At 42.7% G+C, this 20,928-nt stretch overlaps 1 long non-coding RNA gene across 1 annotated transcript in view; it reads left to right on the forward strand.

The window, feature by feature from the left end:
* LOC133251408 (uncharacterized) overlaps positions 1 to 10,192 on the forward strand; it is a 56,288-nt gene extending 46,096 nt beyond the window's left edge. The window contains exon 3 of the long non-coding RNA XR_009737599.1: positions 10 to 10,192. This is a non-coding gene — a long non-coding RNA (uncharacterized LOC133251408). The remainder of the gene's footprint in view (positions 1 to 9) is intronic.
* The last annotated feature ends 10,736 nt before the right edge of the window (positions 10,193 to 20,928 follow it).

Raw genomic sequence — 20,928 nt, forward strand, 5'->3', positions numbered from 1 at the left:
TGTATTTAGTTATCAGACAGATGTTGATCTGCTGCCTGCCCTCCACTGAAAATTACCAAGATTAAATTCAGGATCTGAGCTTCCCTGGTGGCTCAGTGGTGAAGAATATGCCTGCCAATGCAAGAGATCGTTGAACCTGGAAGATCCCTCATGCCAAAGAACAACTAAGCCCACTCACCACAATTATTGAGCCTGTGCTCTAGAGCCTGGGAACTGCAACTACTGAAGCCCACACGCCTTAAAGCCCATGATCTGCAACAAGAGAAACCACCTCAACGAGACGCCTGTGTACCACAACAAAGAGCAGCCGCCAACTTGCTGCAACTTGAGAAGTCTGAGCAGCAACAAGACCCAGCACAGCCATAAATAAATAAATTTTAAAAAATTCAAAATCTGAGAACATTACTGGTGTTGTCTCTCAGAGTTGAGTTGGCTGTTTAATGTGGGCATTAAACAGCCAACTGTGTTTTGCTTGTCTGGCCTAGTACTTCCAAATGGTTCAATTTAAGCCATAAACTAAAGAGAGCTTAATCTGACTTTAATATTTGTCATCAACAGGGGCTCAGTACTGTGCTAAAAAGGCCTGAGTAGAGATTTTATTGGGCCCTTCACCTATTCAAACTAGTGTATAACCATTAACTAGTTAATCCAAATTGGTCTTCTGGGAGGCCTGGCAGAGCCATTATCTTTACATCTCTGGGAGCCATGTGGCTTTGCTTGAGGCTGTAGGGAGTAAGGTCAGAGCTGGTTTACCCTGGAGGAGGCTTGGAGTTCAATTCTTCTTTGCCAGAATTGGTGAACTGCACTCTCCCAATGCACTCAAAGGCATTGGCACATCTGTCTTTATTTTTCCCACAGAAGAGGAGTTTCCTTTTGCTACCTTCAAGCCTGTCCACTGGTGACCCCATTCCAATTGTCCTCTCTTCTTGAATACCCTGCTTCAAAGATGCCTTTTGGTAAAAAGTGCTTGCCATTGAAAGCAAGACCTGATGGACTTCTATCTCAAAAACCATGCCAAATTCACGCTCAGACATCAACAGCTACAGCCTTGGAGTCAGGTAACTTGGGTTCAAATCTTGGCTGTGTTACTTTGTACCCATATCACTTCAAATAACATGCTTAGCCTTTCACAAACCTCACTTTCCTTCGCTGGAAAGTGGGGGTGTGTTAATAATATTACATAGGTATGGTGACATTGCAAAAATTAAACGACATCGTGCGTGTAAGCATTTAGCATGTTGCCTGGTGTATGATAAGTGCTCGATGTATTGTTGTTTCTCAGTTGCTCAGTCATGTCCAGCTCTTTGCAACACCGTGGACTGCACCATACCAGGCCTTCCTGTCCCTCACCATCTCCCGAAGTTTGCCCAAGTTCATGTCAGCTTGATGTGTAGTAGCTACCAAATTATGAGGCCACCATTACAAATTGCCTCCAGACAGAGAAATAAAAGACTTCTAAATCAGTCACATCCGGTCTTTTCAACAAAATGCACCTGAAAAATCTGCAGATAGAAGAGAAACCAACCTATCAAAGTGACATGAAACAGACCTGACCTATTTACATATGTGTTGCCTAACACTTGGGGGAGACGTGTATGTAATGAAAAAGGGTTATTATAGTACCTAGATACAGCAAAGCGAAGAGAAAGCAGACCCCCTTTGGAGAGATACATTTATTATCTTTGGGTAGGCTGAGCTGAAGTATAGCTGAGCAACCAGTATTTTGACATTTATCTGTTTTCCTAATGCTTTATGGGTTCTATCTAAAACCCATCTAATGACCTTCCTACCAAGGCTGAACAATTTGCTGATGGAGCTGCAGGTTGCTGTGGGCCTTTTATGTGTGTGTGTTTGAGTGGCTTTAATTTCATTTCTGGAATAAAGGAAGTGCAAAGACATTAACTCTGAATCCATCAGAGAAAGAACTCTGTAATTGCAACTTGGCAGCAAAATGTGCTTGTGCTGTGTGCACTCTAAAAGCCAGTGATGATTAATCCTGCACATTTATCTGAGTTCAAGAGCAGACACGCAATCATGACAACCACAGAAGGCAAGAGAAGATTGTGCTTGATCATTATAGCCTTGGGCCTGCCGGATGGACATGGGTAGCAGCATCCACCAGATCTCAGCCAAGAAATCTGGACCTGCATGTCCACTGTGCTAGCCACCAGCCAGGTGTGGCTGTTTAGCACTTGTGGCTGATGTGAATTGAGACGTGCCTCAATTGTAAAATAGGCCCTGGATTCAAAGACTTAGTATGTTAAAAAGAATGTAAATATCTTTGTATTATGTATGTTAAAGTAATCATATTTGGGGTGTGTTGGATTAAGTCATTATATTATTTAAATTAATCTCATCCGCTTCTTTGTACTTCTTTAATGTGTCTGCTAGAAAATGTTACATAGCCTGTGTGGTTTACCTTTGTGTCTGATACTGTATTTGTCTTGGGCACTGCTGCTCTACAGGTTAGGCAGACGCCTCTTGGGTTTGTCCCTGGCTCACAGTGATTCCCCTTTTTCCAAGTGACTACCTTTGTCTTGACCTCAGTTCAGTGGCCTCCTAGAAGCCCTGGTGCTGTTTCTGGACCTGACTCAAGTCTGTCAATCAGTGAGCTTCCCTGGGAAGCTGGACTAGGAGCTCGTGATTGGAGCTATACCATCTAACATGAGTGGTCATGGTTTTCTGCCCTATGGTTCAGAAGAGCAGATGGAGCTGATCTTCCAGGAGGAAGATAAGAACGAAACACATGTCCATGTTAGAGAGGTAGATGAAGCATGAGGAGTCCTACTAGTGTTTAAGTCTCTGGATGCAGTACAGATTTGGTCCAGCTGGATGTTCATCCTTGGGTCCTGTCATCCTGGATTCTTAGCATAAATGTCAACTTTTTTCACTCCTCCTAACTCAGTAGGCTTCTGACTACCAAAAGAATCTGAATAAGTTATACTTCAATCTACTTTTTCTTAAAATTTAATTTTATTGTTTTTTATTGCAATGTAGTTGATTTACAGTGTTATGTTAATTACTGCTCTACAGCAGAGTGGGTCAGTTATACATATGTACATTTTTTTCTTAATGTTATTTTTCTGTTATGGTTTATCCCAGGATATTGAATATAATTCCCTGTACCATACAGTAAGATCTTGTTGTCTACCCATTCTATGTATAATAGTTTGTATCTGCTAATAACCAGTCTGCAGCTCCATCCCTCCCTCTCTCCTTCGCAGCCACTTGTCTGTTCTCTATGTGAGCCTGAATCTGTTTCATAGATAAGTTCATTTGACTTTTTCTCCATAGTGCCAGACTCATAACTAACTACCTCAGAGCTTTCTTTTGATAAACCTCCCTCTATCAGCAATGTTTCCCATCCCACCCCTCCCAGATCTCCAAAGAGTTGGCTCCTTACACATCAGATTTTACTTTCAAGGTCACCACCTGCAAGAGGCCTTCCCTGTATACGCCACCTGAGGAGATCTGGTAACTCTAGCACATCATCCTCTTTATTTTCATGACCATTTCTTCTATATTGTTCCTCTCCTGCTGCTCCTTCTAAAATGAAGATACCTTAACAGCAGGAACGTTGTCTTCATGTCTGTATTTCCAAGTGTCTAGAACAGTGCCTGGTACATTGCAGGCGTTCAGTAATCATTTTTTAGGATTGTATTTTTTGATCAAATATTTATAAAGTGCTTCTTATGTGCCAGGCATCATTCTAAGAGCTTTGTTTTAGTCGCTAACATATCTGTCTCTTTTGCGACGCCAGGCTCCTCTCTCCATGGGATTTCTCAGACAAGAAGATGGGAGTCGGTTGCCGTTTCCTTCTCCAGGGGATATTCCCAACCCAGAGACTGAACTTTCATCTCCTGCTTGGCAGGTGGATTCTTTACCACTGAGCCACCAGGGAAGCCCACTAAGAACTTTACAGATGAACAAATAAAGTTCTTAGCTTTCTGTTATGAATTCATGCTCTCTGAAAGATTTCCAGTTCCCTCTCTTTAGGAAGAAGATTGGAACTTGTCAAATAATATTAAGTTATGCCCATGTTTCAGGCACTGGGCTGAGTACTTGACAAACAGTATCTTGTCTGACTTCTCATAGTAACCCCATAAGATAGTATATTTACTTGAGACTACATTTGGTTGCATATACCTAAATCCCAACAATGGTGGCCTAACCCACTAAAGATTTGTTTTTCTAATGCAACATGAAATTTAGAGTATGAGGTCCAGGGTTAGGACAGCATCTCTATGAAGTCAGCAAGGATCTGGTTTTTTCTGCTTTCTGGCTCTATCATTCTTAATGTGTGGCTCTTGTAGCTGGAAAGATGGCTACTGCTCCTCTAAATGTCATTTCCATGCTTTAGGTGGGAACAGAGGGAATATTCAAGGGCAGAGAATGTATATCAGATGAGTATCTCCCTTTTGATCAGGTATATGCAAATTTTCTTAGAAGTTCCTTGTAATATACAAGAAACATAAGAGTACTGCTTATATCTCTTCGGTCAAACTGGGTCACATGGCTACCCCTAACTGCAAGGAAATCTGAGAAGTGAGTTTTTTTGGCTGTGCTGGGTCTTCATTGCTGTGCACAGGCTTTCTCTGGTTTCAATGAGTGGGGGCTACTCTCTAGTTGCCATGCATGGGCTTCTCATTGAGGTTGCTTCTCTTGTTGCAGAGCACGGGCTCTAGGGCACACAGGTTTCAGTAGTAGTGGTGCTTTGCCGTAGTTCCCACAGCATGTGGAATATTCCTGGACCAGGGATTGAACCCATGTCCCTTGCATTGGCAGATGGAATCTCAACCACTAGACCACCAGTGAAGTCTGAGGTGAGCATTTTTAACTGGGCGCATTGCTGCCCTGGATAAAATCCAAGTTCTATTGGTAAACAGAAAGGGAAGTAGATATTATGTAGTGAATTAGCTGTGTTGGCATGGCAAGGTTCTATTATTATAGGCTCTGAAGAGTGACAGTCACACTTACTCTAGGTATTCTGTGTGTTCAAGGTAAATGGAAACACAAAATGTTCTGAAGTTTGTGTAGAATTTTGGGTGATTGGATTAGGGGAAAAGCATTTTATTTCACAGATGGAGAAACCAAGGTTATAAGTGGCAAAGTGTTTTGCTTAAGATATATCATCTAAAAAGATTGAAAGGAGGAAAAACAGACATAGAACTAAGATTTAAACCCAGCACTGACTAATTCCTAATTTCCTAAAAATTAGGCTTTCTGAGATTTAAATATAGTTAAATTGTGATTTTTCTGGAATTGAAAAAGCTATCTTTTCAAGATAGATTTTCACAGTAAAACATTTATCATTGATTAAGCACTTACTGTCGGAGAAGGCGACGGCACCCCACTCCAGTACTCTCGCCTGGAGAATCCCATGGACGGAGGAGCCTGGTAGGCTGCAGTCCATGGGGTCTCGAAGAGTCGGACATGACTGAGTGACTTCACTTTCACGCATTGGAGAAGGAAATGGCAACCCACTCCAGTGTTCTTGCCTGGAGAATCCCAGAGACGGGGGAGCCTGGTGCGTTGCCGTCTATGGGGTCACACAGAGTCAGACACGACTAAAGTGACTTAGCAGCAGCAGCAGAAGCACTTACTGTATGTGATTTTTAAATGCATTATCTCATTTTATGAGATATGTTTTTTAATAAATATTCTTAATCGTTGTAAAAAACAAAGTAACACACACCAAAAAAGCCCCTTAAATCCCCAAAACAAAGCGGCCCAAACAGTATGGAGAAAAATAAGGGGAAAAAAATCTTAAGAAATCCCATCCCAGGACTTCCCTGTTGGTCAAGTGGCTAAGACTCCACACTCCCAATGTGGGGTGCTGGGGTTTGATCTCTGGTCAGGGAACTAGATCCCACATGCTGCTACTAAAGATCCCACATGCCGCAGCTAAAATCTGGTGCAACCAAATAAATAAATGTTAAAAAGAAAGAAAAAGAAATCTCAACCCCAGAAGAAACCAAGATTAGCATTTTGGTAAACATCTTCCCAGACATCTCTCTTTGCAGATTCACATATTAGATGTGTGTTTAAATACATGAGTGGGAGCAGACCATGTGTTTTCCTATAGATATAAATCATCCCAGTTGATCATTCCAACAACCTCTAGTCAAAGCTATGGTTTTTCTAGTAGTCATGTGAGGATGTGAGAGTTGGACCATAAAGAATGCTGAGTGCCGAAGAATTGATTCTTTTGAACTGTGGTGTTGGAGAAGACTCTTGAGAGTCCCTTGGACTGCAAGGAGATCAAACCAGTCCATCCTAAAGGAAATCAGTCCTGAATATTCATTGGAAGGACTGAAGCTGAAGCTCCAATACTTTGGCCACCTGATGTGAAGAACTAGCTCATTGGAAAAGACCCTGATGCTGGGAAAGACTGAAGGCAGGAGGAGAAGAGGACAACAGAGGATGGGATGGTTGGATGGCATCACTGATTCGATGGATATAAGTTTGAGAAAGCTCCGGGAGTTGGTGATGGACAGGGAAGCCTGGTGTGCTGCAGTCCATGGGGTTGCAAAGAGTCGGACACGACTGAGTAACTGAACTGAACTGAACTGATGGGTTGGGTATTATTATCTCCATTTCATAGGCTTAGGATAGTTAGGTGACATGCCCCAGGACACACAGTTAGCAAGTGGTAAAATAAGGTTAGTTTCAATTTTACCTGAACCAACCACCCCAAATCACTGGCAGAATCCCAAATACCTCCCTGGCAGAATTAGAATTGGACAAAGCAAAAGTCTCTTTGCCTGGAGAATTTAAAAACTGTAGATAGATAGATAATAGATAGATTGCCATACTATCAAGGCACCTTGGTGATAGGAAAGCACAGCTGGCTCGGTAGACTCAGCAGTTGTCATGAATAACTCATTATGAATAAAATAAAGCATTTTCAGTGCCAGAGACTTCTGAGACATGTTAGTCAGAAGTCTGTGTGAAGCAGTGCTGCATTGATGTCACCCAGAGTGACCCCACCTGGCCCCGTCAGGTGGCTGAGTCTTCTAGGATTGTCACCGTTTCCTGCTTGTGATCTTTGCAAGTCATCTTCACTCTGGTGCATTACAGATGGTTTTTTTCATACCATTCCCCCACCCCCAGTTCTGCTGATGCTTTGCTTTGTAGTTGTATCTGCCAGATGTTTTGGACCAGGCTGAAATAATCTTTGGATCTATAGTTTGAGTGAATGAATGAAATAAGCGTCCCTCCTTTCTTTTTGCTGAATAGCTTTATCAACTGCCAAGAGGCCCACTGAAGTCATTAAAAGATGTTTTGCCATTAATAGGGTACTGATTAAATTATGACATGTCCATATGTTGGAAAACCATATGCAAAACGAATGGGGTGAATCAGGAAAGAATGCCAAGATGTATTATTTAGTAAGAAGGGAAAAAAAAAAAGGTGCAGAACATAACATAGAGCATTATTTCTCTCCCTTTTTTTGGTAAATTAAAAAAAATGTGTGTATACATACAGATACTTTTTCTGAAAGGACTCATAAAAATTATTAATAGCTAATAGTTGTTACCACTAGCTTTGTTTGTAATGATGCTTTGGACTGTGAAGAAGGCTGAGCGCCGAAGAATTGATGCTTTTGAACTGTGGTGTTGGAGAAGACTCTTGAGAGTCCCTTGGACTGCAAGGAGATCCAACCAGTCCATTCTGAAGGAGATCAGCCCTGGGATTTCTTTGGAAGGAATGATACTAAGCTGAAACTCCAATACTTTGGCCACCTCATGCGAAGAGTTGACTCAATGGAAAAGACTCTGATGCTGGGAGGGATTGAGGGCAGGAGGAGAAGGGGACGACAGAGGATGAGATGGCTGGATGGCATCACTGACTCGATGGACGTGAGTCTGAGTGAACTCCAGGAGTTGGTGATGGACAGGGAGGCCTGGCGTGTTGGGATTCATGGGGTTGCAAAGAGTTGGACACGACTGAGCGACTGAACTGAACTGAATAGTTGTTACCATTAGAAAAGCTGAACAGAAGTTATCACTTGTTATTCTATATTTTATATTTTCATACTTTTGTATTATTTTATACTTTAATATTTATAATCTTGAACCTTATACATGTATTACTAGTCTAATATTATAATAATTAGCTAATATCAACAGGAGTGATCTAGACAGTGAGAATAGGGGTCATTAAATGTTTTCTCCTCTGCACTTGTCCATGCTTAAAAAATATTCAAACTTATTTTTAAAAAATCTCTCCAGACAGATGTCCTTCCTCCTTCCCTGGTCGCTCAGATGGTAAAGAATCTGCCTGCAATTTGGGAGACCTGGGTTTGATCCCTGGGTTGGAAAAAGCCCCTGGAGGAGGGCATGGCAACCCACTCCAGTATTCTTGCCTGGAGAATCTCATGGACAGAGGAGCCTGATGGGCTACAATCCATGGGGTCACAAAGAGTCGGACATGACTGAGGGACTAACACTTTCATTAAAAGAATGGGAAAATTCATAAAACAATCCAAATGAACACAATCTGAGAAGCAGTGTAACTGAATGCAGTTTGGGGAACAGATTTATTTATTTCTTTTCCAATTATTGTAATAAATCAGGCAGGACAGCCAAAAAGTGCCAGTTAAGTTCAGTGGTGGTGGCTGCCCTAATCTTATGGGGGAGAACTTAGAGGCTGTGTCCGGCTTGGCTGTGATTGGTGAGCCATGGCTGCCCTGGGGGTGAGGGTGGGAGTCAGGAGGGCAGATTTCATGGGTGGATGTCGCTGAGGGACAAGTTCTCCTGAAGTTAGTTCTAGCCTCTTCCCAACACCCAGCATGCCAGCCCATCACGATGTGCTCACCACAATGTGCCCCGCACAATGTGCCAACATCCCAGGGGGAGAATCTAGATTTAATGGAAACATGAGAGAACACGAAACCCGATGGTGCATGAAATTAGTAGTGAACACTGGGAAACACAAGTCACAGCTCTGTTTGTTTTAGGACAGGGTGAAAATCACCATTGTTTCACGCCAATAGGAGCTAAAGCCAGAGAAAACCTGAATACCAACTAATCAAAAGGGCCAACACCCCCCTTTCAGATAGTGGCCCTGCCATACCCCTCATCTTTAGTGAGCTTCTTTGATCAGGAAGGAGATCCAACTAGAGTGCTGTGTGGGCTGAGCCAGCGATTTCATCTCTAGGGTCTCCAGGTATGTGTAAGGCACCAGAGTAGCCCCCTCTGAAGAGGTGACATCTGAACTGATTGCCAGTAATGCAAGGGAGCCAGCCACTGATGCAGCGTGACTGCTGCTTCAACTTGAGGTACTGTGGGATTTTTCAGGCACTTCCAGGTCAACATGTCACCTCTGGCCTGGCAAGACTGCCAAGGTTTCACTAAGGGCAAAGAGGCATTTCCTGAAAGGGACTTTTTGGACTTTGCTGCAGCTTTTCTTCAGTGTGTCTGGTGGAGTACACAGCTGTCTGGACCATGAAGGTGCTTCTTGCGCTGCCTGCTGCCAGCACTGACTAACTGGACTTAGTGCTGCTTAATATAGCAGCACTGAGTGGTCTGTTTATCCTGCTTCTCCCAGAGCTACAATTAGCCAGCACCGAGGGGTCAGGCAGCCCTGGGAGGAGGTTTGGGAGCTTACAAGGCTAGGTCTGTTCACCTCCAGAGGCACCTTTGGGATTTTGTCAAGTCGATTTGATTTAGTATTTAAACTCCTGTTTGCTTTTATTTTTGTTTCTCGGTACAAACAGCAAAGGATAACAACAACAACAACAAAATCCCTCTCCTTTCAAAATTGGCAGTTGAAAGATATGAGTCAGCAGGGTTGCTTGATTTTCTACTATGGGTGCCCCATCCCTTCCCGAAAATGCTAGAGATAATCCTGCATCTCGCCTGCCTTGGAGAGACCATGATTTGTCCCTTAGAGTTGGGTGAAGCCAGGGTCTCCAGGGGAGCATAAACAGCATGATGGGAGTAAGTGAATGGGACAAAGGCTAGAAATCTTATTTCTAGATGCACCTTCTCTCATTCTTTCTCTTAACAAATATAGTACATTTATGGTGCTCATAAATGTACATTTATCTCTTAACAAATATAGTACATTTATCTCTTAACAAATATAGTACATTTATAGTGCTCCCACCACAAAGATGCAGCCCTTGTTTTTACGCACTTAAGAGTCTAACGGAAGAGTGGTTCTGTTAATAAACTGTGTCTACCTTTGTTTTGCTTGTTTGATTTCTTTCCCCGAAACTTTCTATGGCAATCCTGCTCATAGCAGGTTTAATGGGCAAAACCTATTGAATGTTTAAGCTAGTTTAAAATTTGAATCTCTAGTACATAAATAAGTGAATGAAGGTACCTGGGTCCTGTTCCTGCAAAGAAAAGAACTTAAAAGCAGTAGTGTTAGTAAGTCTGTACACTGTACTTCAGCATCATCCCCATCTTTATCACCATATCCTTTTGAATCCACCTAGCCATGTCCTTCACCAGACTGCAGTTTTCTTAATTAATTTCTTAAATCTCCTTTGCTTACTGGTGGTTCAGATTAGCATAGACTGACAAGATCAAGGCCTCTGCTAATGAAATTATATTTGGCTTTAAAGAAATGAGGCTAGGGAATTCCCTGGTGGTTTAGTGGTTAGGCCTCTGCACCTCCATGCAGTGTGCCTGGGTTTGATCCCTAGTCAGGGAACCTGAAAGCCAAAGGAAAGAAACAAGGCTCAGGGGAAATAAATTTTTTGATATCCTGAAAAGATGGTGCATGGGATTAGTATGACAAGAAAGTATAGGGCTTTATATGGCTTCCCTGATAGCTCAGTTGGTAAAGAGTCCGCCTGCAATGCAGGAGATCCTAGTTTGATTCCTGGGTGGGGAAGATCTGCTGGAGAAAGGATAGGCTCCCCACTCCAGTATTCTTGGGCTTCCCCGGTGGCTCAGCTGGTAAAGAATTTGCCTGCAATGCAGGAGACCTGGGTTTGATCCCTGGGTTGGGAAGATCTCCCTGAGAAGGGAAAGGTTACCCACTCCAGGATTCTGGCCTGGAGAATTCCATGGATTGTATAGTCCATGGGGTCACAAGGAGTCAAACATGACTGAGCGACTTTCACTTTCACTTTAATAGGACTTTATACAGAAGATAATGCCCCTTTTAAAAGAAGTGCAGAGTTCACACACAAAAAATGAAAGTGAAGTCACTTAGTCGTGTCTGACTCTTTGTGACCCCATGGACTGTATGTAACCTGCCAGGCTCCTCCATCCATGGGATTTTCCAGTCAAGAATATTGGAGTGGGTTGCCATTTCCTTCTCCAGGTCATCTTCCTAACCCAGGGATCGAATCTGGGCCTTCCGCATTGCAGGCAGACTCTTTACCCTTTGAGCTACCAGGGAATCCCTTAGCAACATTATTCCTAATAGCCAAAAAGTGAAGATGATCAAAATGTCTATCAACAGATGAATGGATAAACCAACTGTGTTATGTCCATGCCATGGAATATTCACTAACAGTAAGAGATGAAGTAAGGATACACATGCTATGATATGAGTGAACTTTGAAAACATGCTTAGTGAAAGAAGCCAGTCACAAAAGGTCACATTTATGATCTATTTATATGAAATGTCCAGACTAGGCAGATCCATAGAGATGGAAAGTTGATCAGTGTTTGCTGGAGGCTGTGAGGGGTGGGGGAGAAGTGAGGAGTGACTGTTTACTAAGTACAGGGTTTCCTTTTGGGGTGGTGAAAATGTTCTGGAACTAGATAGTTGTGATGGTTGCAGAACATAGTGAGGGTACGAAATGTACATTTTAAAAAGTTAACTTCATGTTATATAAATATATCAATTTAAAAAACCTAAGTAGAAATATATGCTAAAATATGGATAAACTTTGAAAACATGCTAAGTGAAAGATGCCAGACATAAAGGGCCTTTTACTGTATGATTCCATTTGTATGGTTACATTTGTAATGAAATATCCAGAATAGGCAAATCCGTAGAGACAGCAAATAGATAATGGTTGCACAGGACTAGAGATCTGAGAATGTTGTAAAATTGTTTCATGCTGCAAATATCCTTAGAATCATTGAATTGTACATATTAAATGGATGAAGTGTATGGTATGCGCGTTGGATGTTAATAAAGCTGTTACATTTAAAAGGGATGTATACATTTAAGCTTTTGAAAAATTGAATCATTTCAGGGATAATTAGGGTAGCTTGCTATCTATAGCTTGAAGAATCCTATCTCCTTAGTTTATCTAATTTGTGTGCTGAGTTTGTGAACTGAGTTTTCTGAAACGCAGGATTAACAATAAGCATTTGAATAGATGACTGAAAAAAGAACCAGGGGTTCAGAAATAAGTGTATGTATATAATGGCATTTTGTATAAAGGAGATGTTTTAAAACATTTTTTTCCCAAATTTTATTTATTTTTCGGCCACACCATGGAACACCTGGGATCTAGCTCCCTGACCAGGGATGGTACCTGCGCCCCCTGAGTTGGAAGTCTTAACCATTGAACTGCCAGGGAAGTCTCAAGGAGAATTTTTAAATGATTATTCAAAAAAATGGTATGAGATTTAGCTTGCCATTTAAAAATCACCAACAACAATAACTGAATTTCTACCGTATTCCTTGTTCCCAGGTAAATTAAACTAGATCAGATAGGTCTATGTTAAAAAGAAAACCATGAAGGTACTGGAAGAAAATATAGGTGAGTGTATTCATGATCTTGGGGGTGAGAAAGATCTTCCTAAATTAAAGCAAGAAGTTGTTTTTTTTTTTTTTTTTTTTTAAGGAGACACAGATTTGACTACATTTTTAAAAAATGCAAAGAACTTCAATACAGCATATAGCCTTCCTCTCTCTTTTCTTTTACTCAGTCTGTTCAAATTGGATCAGTCCTTCAGGGTACAGCTAAAATTTCCCTCCCCTGTGGTATCTTTCCCAACCATTCTAGCACATACCATCATTTCTTCCTCTCCTGAACTCTTGTTGAACTTGATCAGAAACACAGGGGTGGAAAAAGGAGGTGGATGGGTTGTATCTTCAGAGCACTGTGTTGAGGATTCTGAGTTGTGTTTACCTTGGTGGGAGTGATGGAATTGATTGTCACTAACTGTCTGGGCCTGCAGACGGTGGCATGAGTCACTGCATTTCGTCTACCTTTGAGTATCCCATTCTAAGTACCTAAAGCTCAGGGAGCCATATCTTAAACTTCTTGTTTTTTTTAAGTTTTGACTTTTGCTACCATACTGCTTCTGTTTTATGTTTCGGTTTTTGGTCGCAAGGCATGTGGGATCTTAGCTCCCTGACCAGGGATCAAATCCATGCCCCTTGCATTGGAAGACGAAGTCTTAACCACTAGACTGCCAGGGAAATCCCTACACTTCTTGTTCTTGGTGATATATCTTTGTGTTGCTGCTGTTGTTATTGCTTTTATATTCCTGCAGAATCTCCCATGGAGCTATGTACAAGAGTGCCCAACAAATACTGTAATGATGCTGTAAAAAAAAAATAGAGTATGATGGCATTCTGAAACCTGTGCTTTCCAGGAGCTGAGTGGTTCCCAAACACAGAAAATACCCCCAAGTGACCTCTAGTGTATGGTGTGGGGGCCAGGAAGGTGGCATGGACTGGGTGTGCTGGTCAGAGCACATCTTTACTTTTTTATTTAAACAAAACCTGTTTACCTTCAACTATACCCACTGCATGTGGGCTTTGTGTGTGGGCAGGAAATGAAAGGGTTTGTTGAAACAGAGAAAGCTGCCCATGAAGTAAGAATTAACAACCTATTTACTGAATAAATGAATACATGAATAAAATAAAAGAACCAAAAACAGCTCTAACATGACAAGGTGTTCCATGGAGCTCAAGCATCACATGCTTCTGGCAAGAAGCTAGCAAACACGTCTTTGTATTAAGACCAGTTCCAGGTTAACGCAGCAGCAGAGACTCAGTTGGGAGGTCTGCCCACAGCTGAGCAAGGTTCTCTCCCTGTCTCCTCAGTTCTGCTGGTTGGTTGAAATTCATTCTTACTCCTTCCGGCCGCCTGCACCCTGTTTTAGCTGGCATCAGCCAGCCTCAGGACTGCTTTTTTGCAATGATTGGTCTTAATCTCATCTCAGCACACAAGGAGTTAGCCATCGAAAGCACAGGCCAGGGAAACTCCCTGGGTCTCTGTGGCTGGAAAATCTGTCTCACCAGAGGTATCGCTAGAGAAGTCATTTCTTCCACTCACTGCAGATCTGAAGTTGCGGGGAACACAGGCAGGGGCCCATGATAGTCCCTGGTATTTGCAGGTTGCTGCTACTGCTGCTGCTGCTAAGTCACTTCAGTCGTGTCTGACTCTGTGCAACCCCATAGACGGCAGCCCACTAGGCTCCTCTGTCCCTGGGATTCTCCAGGCAAGAACACTGGAGTGGGTTGCCATTTCCTTCTCCAATGCATGAAAGTGAAAAGTGAAAGTGAAGTCACTCAGTCGTGCCTGAAATCTTAGCGACCCCATGGACTACAGCCCACCAGGCTCCCCCGTCCATGGCATTTTCCAGGCAAGAGTACTGGAGTGGGGTGCCATTGCCTTCACAAAGCACTTTTACATACATTTTCCCTTTTAGTTGATCTTCAGGAGGTAAAAGACTAAGCCAGAGACCCACACCTTTTTCCTTGAAATCTGTCTGTTTTAGAAGAGCAGTTTTTGCCAAAATTCATGTGAAAGGTTGTTTCCTCCTGCTTTCAAGACATTTTTGTCCCTTCCCCAATAAGGGAAATCTAGACTCCAGGTGGGAGGCAGGCTTCTGTTTAGGCAGCTGCTGGGTTAGTAAGGAAAGGCTATACCTGGGGTAGTGATGTCTGTGTTTGGAAGGGAAAAGGGAGTGACATTTTTAGGCTGCAAGCCTCTTCTGGGAGAGTTGAGGACGAATCTATTTTTAGAGGCGTTCTCTGCCACCCACAAAGAACTCAAAAGGTAACCAAGCACCTGGCAGTTTTCCTGTGGGGAAAGTTGTTAAGGGCTGGAGAGCTTCTGCGTATTCTGAGTCATGAAGTTTGACTTCATCATCAATCTGATGCACAGAGAGAACAAAACGCCCCCCACCCCCACCCGCCCCCAGCCTTGTTTTGAATCATATTTGGTTGCATGATGACAGCACACTTGGAGATGGCACAAATTCTCAAATCACAAAAGACTGGGCCTCAGACTCACAGAGAGGCCAAGGTGATGTGTATTAACCCCAAATGGTAGATAGTATAGTTCCAACATGGAAGGAATCTTGTATCGGGTATCAGCTCTGCCACTTCCAGGCTGTGTGATTATGGGCATGGGACTTAACCTCTCTGAACTCACTTTCCTCATCTATAAAGTGAAGCATCAAGTCAAATGATTTCTAAAGTCCTTTTAGCCCCAGTCTTCTATGACACACACACAGGCAAGATAATTTTCAGGCAACTTGTTCCCTCATCCATAGAAAAGATGGATATAGACTCTACCTCATGTATTTACTGTAGGTGGAAAAAAAAATCAGTTCAGTTCAGTTCAGTTCAGTCGCTCAGTCGTGTCTGACCCTTAGCGACCCCATGAATCGCAGCACACCAGGCCTCCCTGTCCATCACCAACTCCCGGAATTCACCCAGACTCACGTCCATCCAGTCGGTGATGCCATCCAGCCATCTCATCCTCTGTCGACCCCTTCTCCTCCTGCCCACAATCCCTCCCAGCATCAGAGTCTTTTCCAATGAGTCAGCTCTTCACATGAGGTGGCCAAAGTACTGGAGTTTCAGCTTTAGCATCATTCCTTCCAAAGAAATCCCAGGGCTGATCTTCAGAATGGACTGGTTGGATCTCCTTGCAGTCCAAGGGACTCTCAAGAGTCTTCTCCAGCACCACAGTTCAAAAGCATCAATTCTTCGGTGTTCAGCCTTCTTCACAGTCCAACTCTCACATCCATACATGACCACAGGAAAAACCATAGCCTTGACTAGACGGACCTTTGTTGGCAAAGTAATGTCTCTGCTTTTGAATATGCTATCTAGGTTGGTCATAACTTTCCTTCCAAGGAGTAAGCGTCTTTTAATTTCATGGCTGCAATCACCATCTGCAGTGATTTTGGAGCCCAAAAAATAAAGTCTGACCCTGTTTCCACTGTTTCCCCATCTATTTCCCATGAAGTGATGGGACCAGATGCCATGATCTTCGTTTTCTGAATGTTGAGCTTTAAGCCAACTTTTTCACTCTCCACTTTCACTTTCATCAAGAGGCTTTTGAGTTCCTCTTCACTTTCTGCCATAAGGGTGCTGTCATCTGCATATCTGAGGTTATTGATATTTCTCCCGGCAATCTTGATTCCAGCTTGTGTTTCTTCCAGTCCAGCGTTTCTCATGATGTACTCTGCATATAAGTTAAATAAGCAGGGTGACAATACATAGCCTTGACGTACTCCTTTTCCTATTTGGAACCAGTGTGTTGTTCCATGTCCAGTTCTAACTGTTGCTTCCTGACCTGCATACAGATTTCTCAAGAGGCAGGTCAGGTGGTCTGCTATTCCCATCTCTTTCAGAATTTTCCACAGTTTATTGTGATCCACACAGTCAAAGGCTTTGGCATAGTCAATAAAGTAGAAATAGATGTTTTTCTGGAACTCTCTTGCTTTTTCCATGATCCAGCGGATGTTGGCAATTTGATCTCTGGTTCCTCTGCCTTTTCTAAAACCAGCTTGAACATCAGGAAGTTCACGGTTCACGTATTGCTGAAGCCTGGCTTGGAGAATTTTGAGCATTACTTTACTAGCATGTGAGATGAGTGCAATTGTGTGGCAGTTTGAGCATTCTTTGGCATTGCCTTTCTTTGGGATTGGAATGAACTGACCTTTTCCAGTCCTGTGGCCACTGCTGAGTTTTCCAAATTTGTTGGCATATTGAGTGCAGCACTTTCACAGCATCATCTTTCAGGATTTGAAATAGCTCAACTGGAATTCCATCACCTCCACTAGCTTTGTTCGTAGTGATGCTTTCTAAGGCCCACTTGACTTCACATTCCAGGATGTCTGGCTCTAGGTCAGTGATCACACTATCGTGATTATCTGGGTCATGAAGATCTTTTTTGTACAGTTCTTCTGTGTATTCTTGCCACCTCTTCTTAATATCTTCTGCTTCTGTTAGGTCCATACCATTTCTGTCCTTTATCGAGCCCATCTTTGCATGAAATGTTCCCTTGGTATCTCTAATTTTCTTGAAGAGATCTCTAGTCTTTCCCATTCTGTTGTTTTCCTCTATTTCTTTGCATTGATCGCTGAGGAAGGCTTTCTTTTCTCTTCTTGCTATTCTTTGGAACTCTGCATTCAGATGCTTATATCTTTCCTTTTCTCCTTTGCTTTTCACTTCTCTTCTTTTCACAGCTATTTGTAAGGCCTCCCCAGACAGCCATTTTGCTTTTTTGCATTTCTTTTCCATGGGGATGGTCTTGATCCCTGTCTCCTATACAATGTCACGAACCTCAGTCCATAGTTCATCAGGCACTCTATCTATCAGATCTAGGCCCTTAAATCTATTTTTCACTTCCACTATATAATCATAAGGGATTTGATTTAGGTCATATCTGAATGGTCTAGTGGTTTTCCCTACTTTTTTCAATTTCAGTCTGAATTTGGCAATAAGGAGTTCATGATCTGAGCCACAGTCAGCTCCCAGTCTTGTTTTTGTTGACTGTATAGAGCTTTTCCATCTTTGGCTGCAAAGAATATAATCCATCTGATTTCGGTGTTGACCATCTGGTGATGTCCATGTGTAGAGTCTTCTCTTGTGTTATTGGAAGAGGGTGTTTGCTATGACCAGTACATTGTCTTGGCAAAACTCTATTAGTCTTTGCCCTGCTTCATTCCGTATTCCAAGGCCAAATTTGCCTGTTACTCCAGGTGTTTCTTGACTTCCTACTTTTGCATTCCAGTTCCCTAAAATGAAAAGGACATCTTTTTTGGGTGTTAGTTCTAAAAGATCTTGTAGGTCTTCATAGAACCGCTCAACTTCAGCTTCTTCAGCATTACTGGTTGGGGCATAGACTTGGATTACTGTGATATTGAATGGTTTGCCTTGGAGATGAACAGAGATCATTCTGTCGTTTTTGAGATTGCATCCAAGTACTGCATTTCGGACTCTTTTGTTGACCATGATGGCTACTCCATTTCTTCTGAGGGATTCCTACCTGCAGTAGTAGATATAATGGTCATCTGAGTTAAGTTCACCCATTCCAGGCCATTTGAGTTCGCTGATTCCTAGAATGTCGACATTCACTCTTGCCATCTCTTGTTTGACCACTTCCAATTTGCCTTGATTCATGGACCTGACATTCCAGGTTCCTATGCAATATTGCTCTTTACAGCATCAGACCTTGCTTCTATCACCAGTCACATCCACAGCTGGGTATTGTTTTTGCTTTGGCTCCATCCCTTCATTCTTTCTGGAGTTATTTCTCCACTGATTTCCAGTAGCATATTGGGCACCTACTGACCTGGGGAGTTCCTCTTTCAGTATCGTATCATTTTGCCTTTTCATACTGTTCATGGGGTTCTCAAGGCAAGAATACTGAAGTGGTTTGCCATTCCCTTCTCCAGTGGACCACATTCTGTCAGATCTCTCCACCATGACCCGCCTGTCCTGGGTTGCCCCATGGGCATGGCTTAGTTTCATTGAGTTAGACAAGGCTGTGGTCTTAGTGTGATTAGATTGACTAGTTTTCTGTGAGTGTGGTTTCAATGTGTCTGCCCTCTGATGCTCTCTTACAACACCTACCATCTTACTTGGGTTTCTCTTACCTTGGACGAGGGGTATCTCCTCACCGCTGCCCTTCCTGACCCTCAACGCCCCCACGCCCGAGGCCAGGGGCAGCGGCTGGGAGAACTAACCCCACGCCCAAGGCCAGGGGCGGAGGCCGGGAGGACCAACCCCATGTCCAAGGAGCGGTGGCTGCGCGGGCACAAGAGGGCCTAGAGGAGCTATCCCACGTTGAAGGTCAGGAAGGGAAAAAAAAGATAATAAATGTAAATGCTTGACATACTCCCTAGCATAAAATCAATACTCAGTAAATGTTATTAAAGCAATGTTCATGTGAACAGTGACGTCACAGGGAGTTTTGTTAGCCCAGTGGACAATAAAAAGTGTGCCTGAAGACTTTTTATGGTGACAAACAGCAGTGGGAACTTAAGCTAGTATTTTGGATGGCCTACAGATGAGTATACTGACCATATTTGCCAGTGGAATGACATTGGCTTAACAAGTAAAGCAAAGACTAGGTAAGAGAATATTTGGTGTTTCGAGAGTCAACAGCACAGCTTCTGTTCCACCACCTGTAGACAGCCAGTTAGACCATTTAAAATCAAAATCTGAGGTTTTGTGACCTATTTTGTCATCATCAATTCCGGAAAGGCTGTATTCCCAGCGTATCTTCCCACCTAGTACCACCATCCTATTGGAGCACTGCTGACACAAGGCAAGGAATTTGGCATACAAGGTGGCTTGTCTTTGTTCTATGGCTTTTGTTACTGAAGATGTGGTGGTGTGGGCGAGAGCCACACAGGAATAATGTTAGAGAGGAGTTCCTGAATAATTTGGCCAGGATGTCAACACTGCTTAAAAACCAAGGTATTATTCCCAGGTCTGTACGTAATCTAATTTAGAACTAGAGATTCCCTCTTGTACTTTGCCTGAGGCCTGCTCTAAATTGCCTGGGAAGTTTCCTCAAGACCTATAGGAACCAGCATGCACGCCCACAAGCTGCTGCTGAGTTTAAACCAACATCAGTGTCTTCCAGAGGGCCACCCCCCGTCCCCCGCCGCCGCAGGTCGCTTCTCTTTTTTGTCATAATTAGCACACACTGTTTCTCCCCTGACACACCACAGGCATAAATATGAGCTTTAGTATTCCCCTTGTGTAATGGTGTTTCTTATGATACTCCCTAAACACAGTAAGGAAACAACTAGCCTGGGGAATGTGAGAAGCCCTTTTCTTACCCTCCCAATCAGCCTGAGGGTTAGAGATTTAAGCATTTCCCTAATCACCTTATTCTCTTCTTCAAGGAACTAGTTCATGCAATTCATTGGTACACTGTAAGATGAGGATCAGTCACTTGATTTCCTTGTGGACGCTTTGCTGTTCCTCATTCCTTTGCCACCCACAATGCCCCTAAATAAATTGTGAGCCATTTGTCAGGGGAGGGATCACTCAAAGATTTTGTGGGGTCACCTCCTATGGTTGCACAGACTGTATATTGCCCAAATGCAGGGTGAGGGTGTCAATTGCATAGAATACAATGGGATGGCCATTCCTGAAGTGGGGCAGTGCACAATTTGCACAGTCGAGTATGACAGTAAATACATGGACCAGCTGTAGCATCATTCATAGCAGGGAGGATTCCCCAAACTTAAAGCATATATTCTGTTCAGGACAGAGGGGTAGACCAGTTTAGCATCTTTGTAATTAAATATTAGTGAAGGCTCTTGGGAGAATTTTTCCATTGGTTTCAATATCTTTTGTTTGTTTAGCTCAGGTTTACTATCAATTGTATAACCAATGAAATCTTCACTATAATTGGATGCCAAATTAATGGTTCACCTATAAAATGTGTATTACTTCATTTTTGGGACATCCTCGTTCTTGATGTTATTTCAATCCTACAAGGGCCTACTATGCATCAGGCTCTGTTCACACAGAGACATCAGAGAACAAGAAGGCAAACTCTATTTCATGTTGCTACTCTTGTCTTGCTTTTTCTTTCTCATCTACTCTAATCTATGAGTTCTTGCTATACCATAACCACTTAAATCCTTTTTAGATCAAGACTGTAAAAAATAAGTGAATACTGTAAATATTTATGTACCTAACAATAAGGCACTAAAATATACGAAGCAAAACTGACACAAGTGAAAAGAGAGACAATTCAGCAATAATATTTGAAAACTTCAGTAATCCACT

The sequence above is a fragment of the Bos javanicus genome, chromosome 7, assembly GCF_032452875.1.
Source record: "Bos javanicus breed banteng chromosome 7, ARS-OSU_banteng_1.0, whole genome shotgun sequence".
Classification (NCBI taxonomy): Eukaryota; Metazoa; Chordata; class Mammalia; order Artiodactyla; family Bovidae; genus Bos; species Bos javanicus.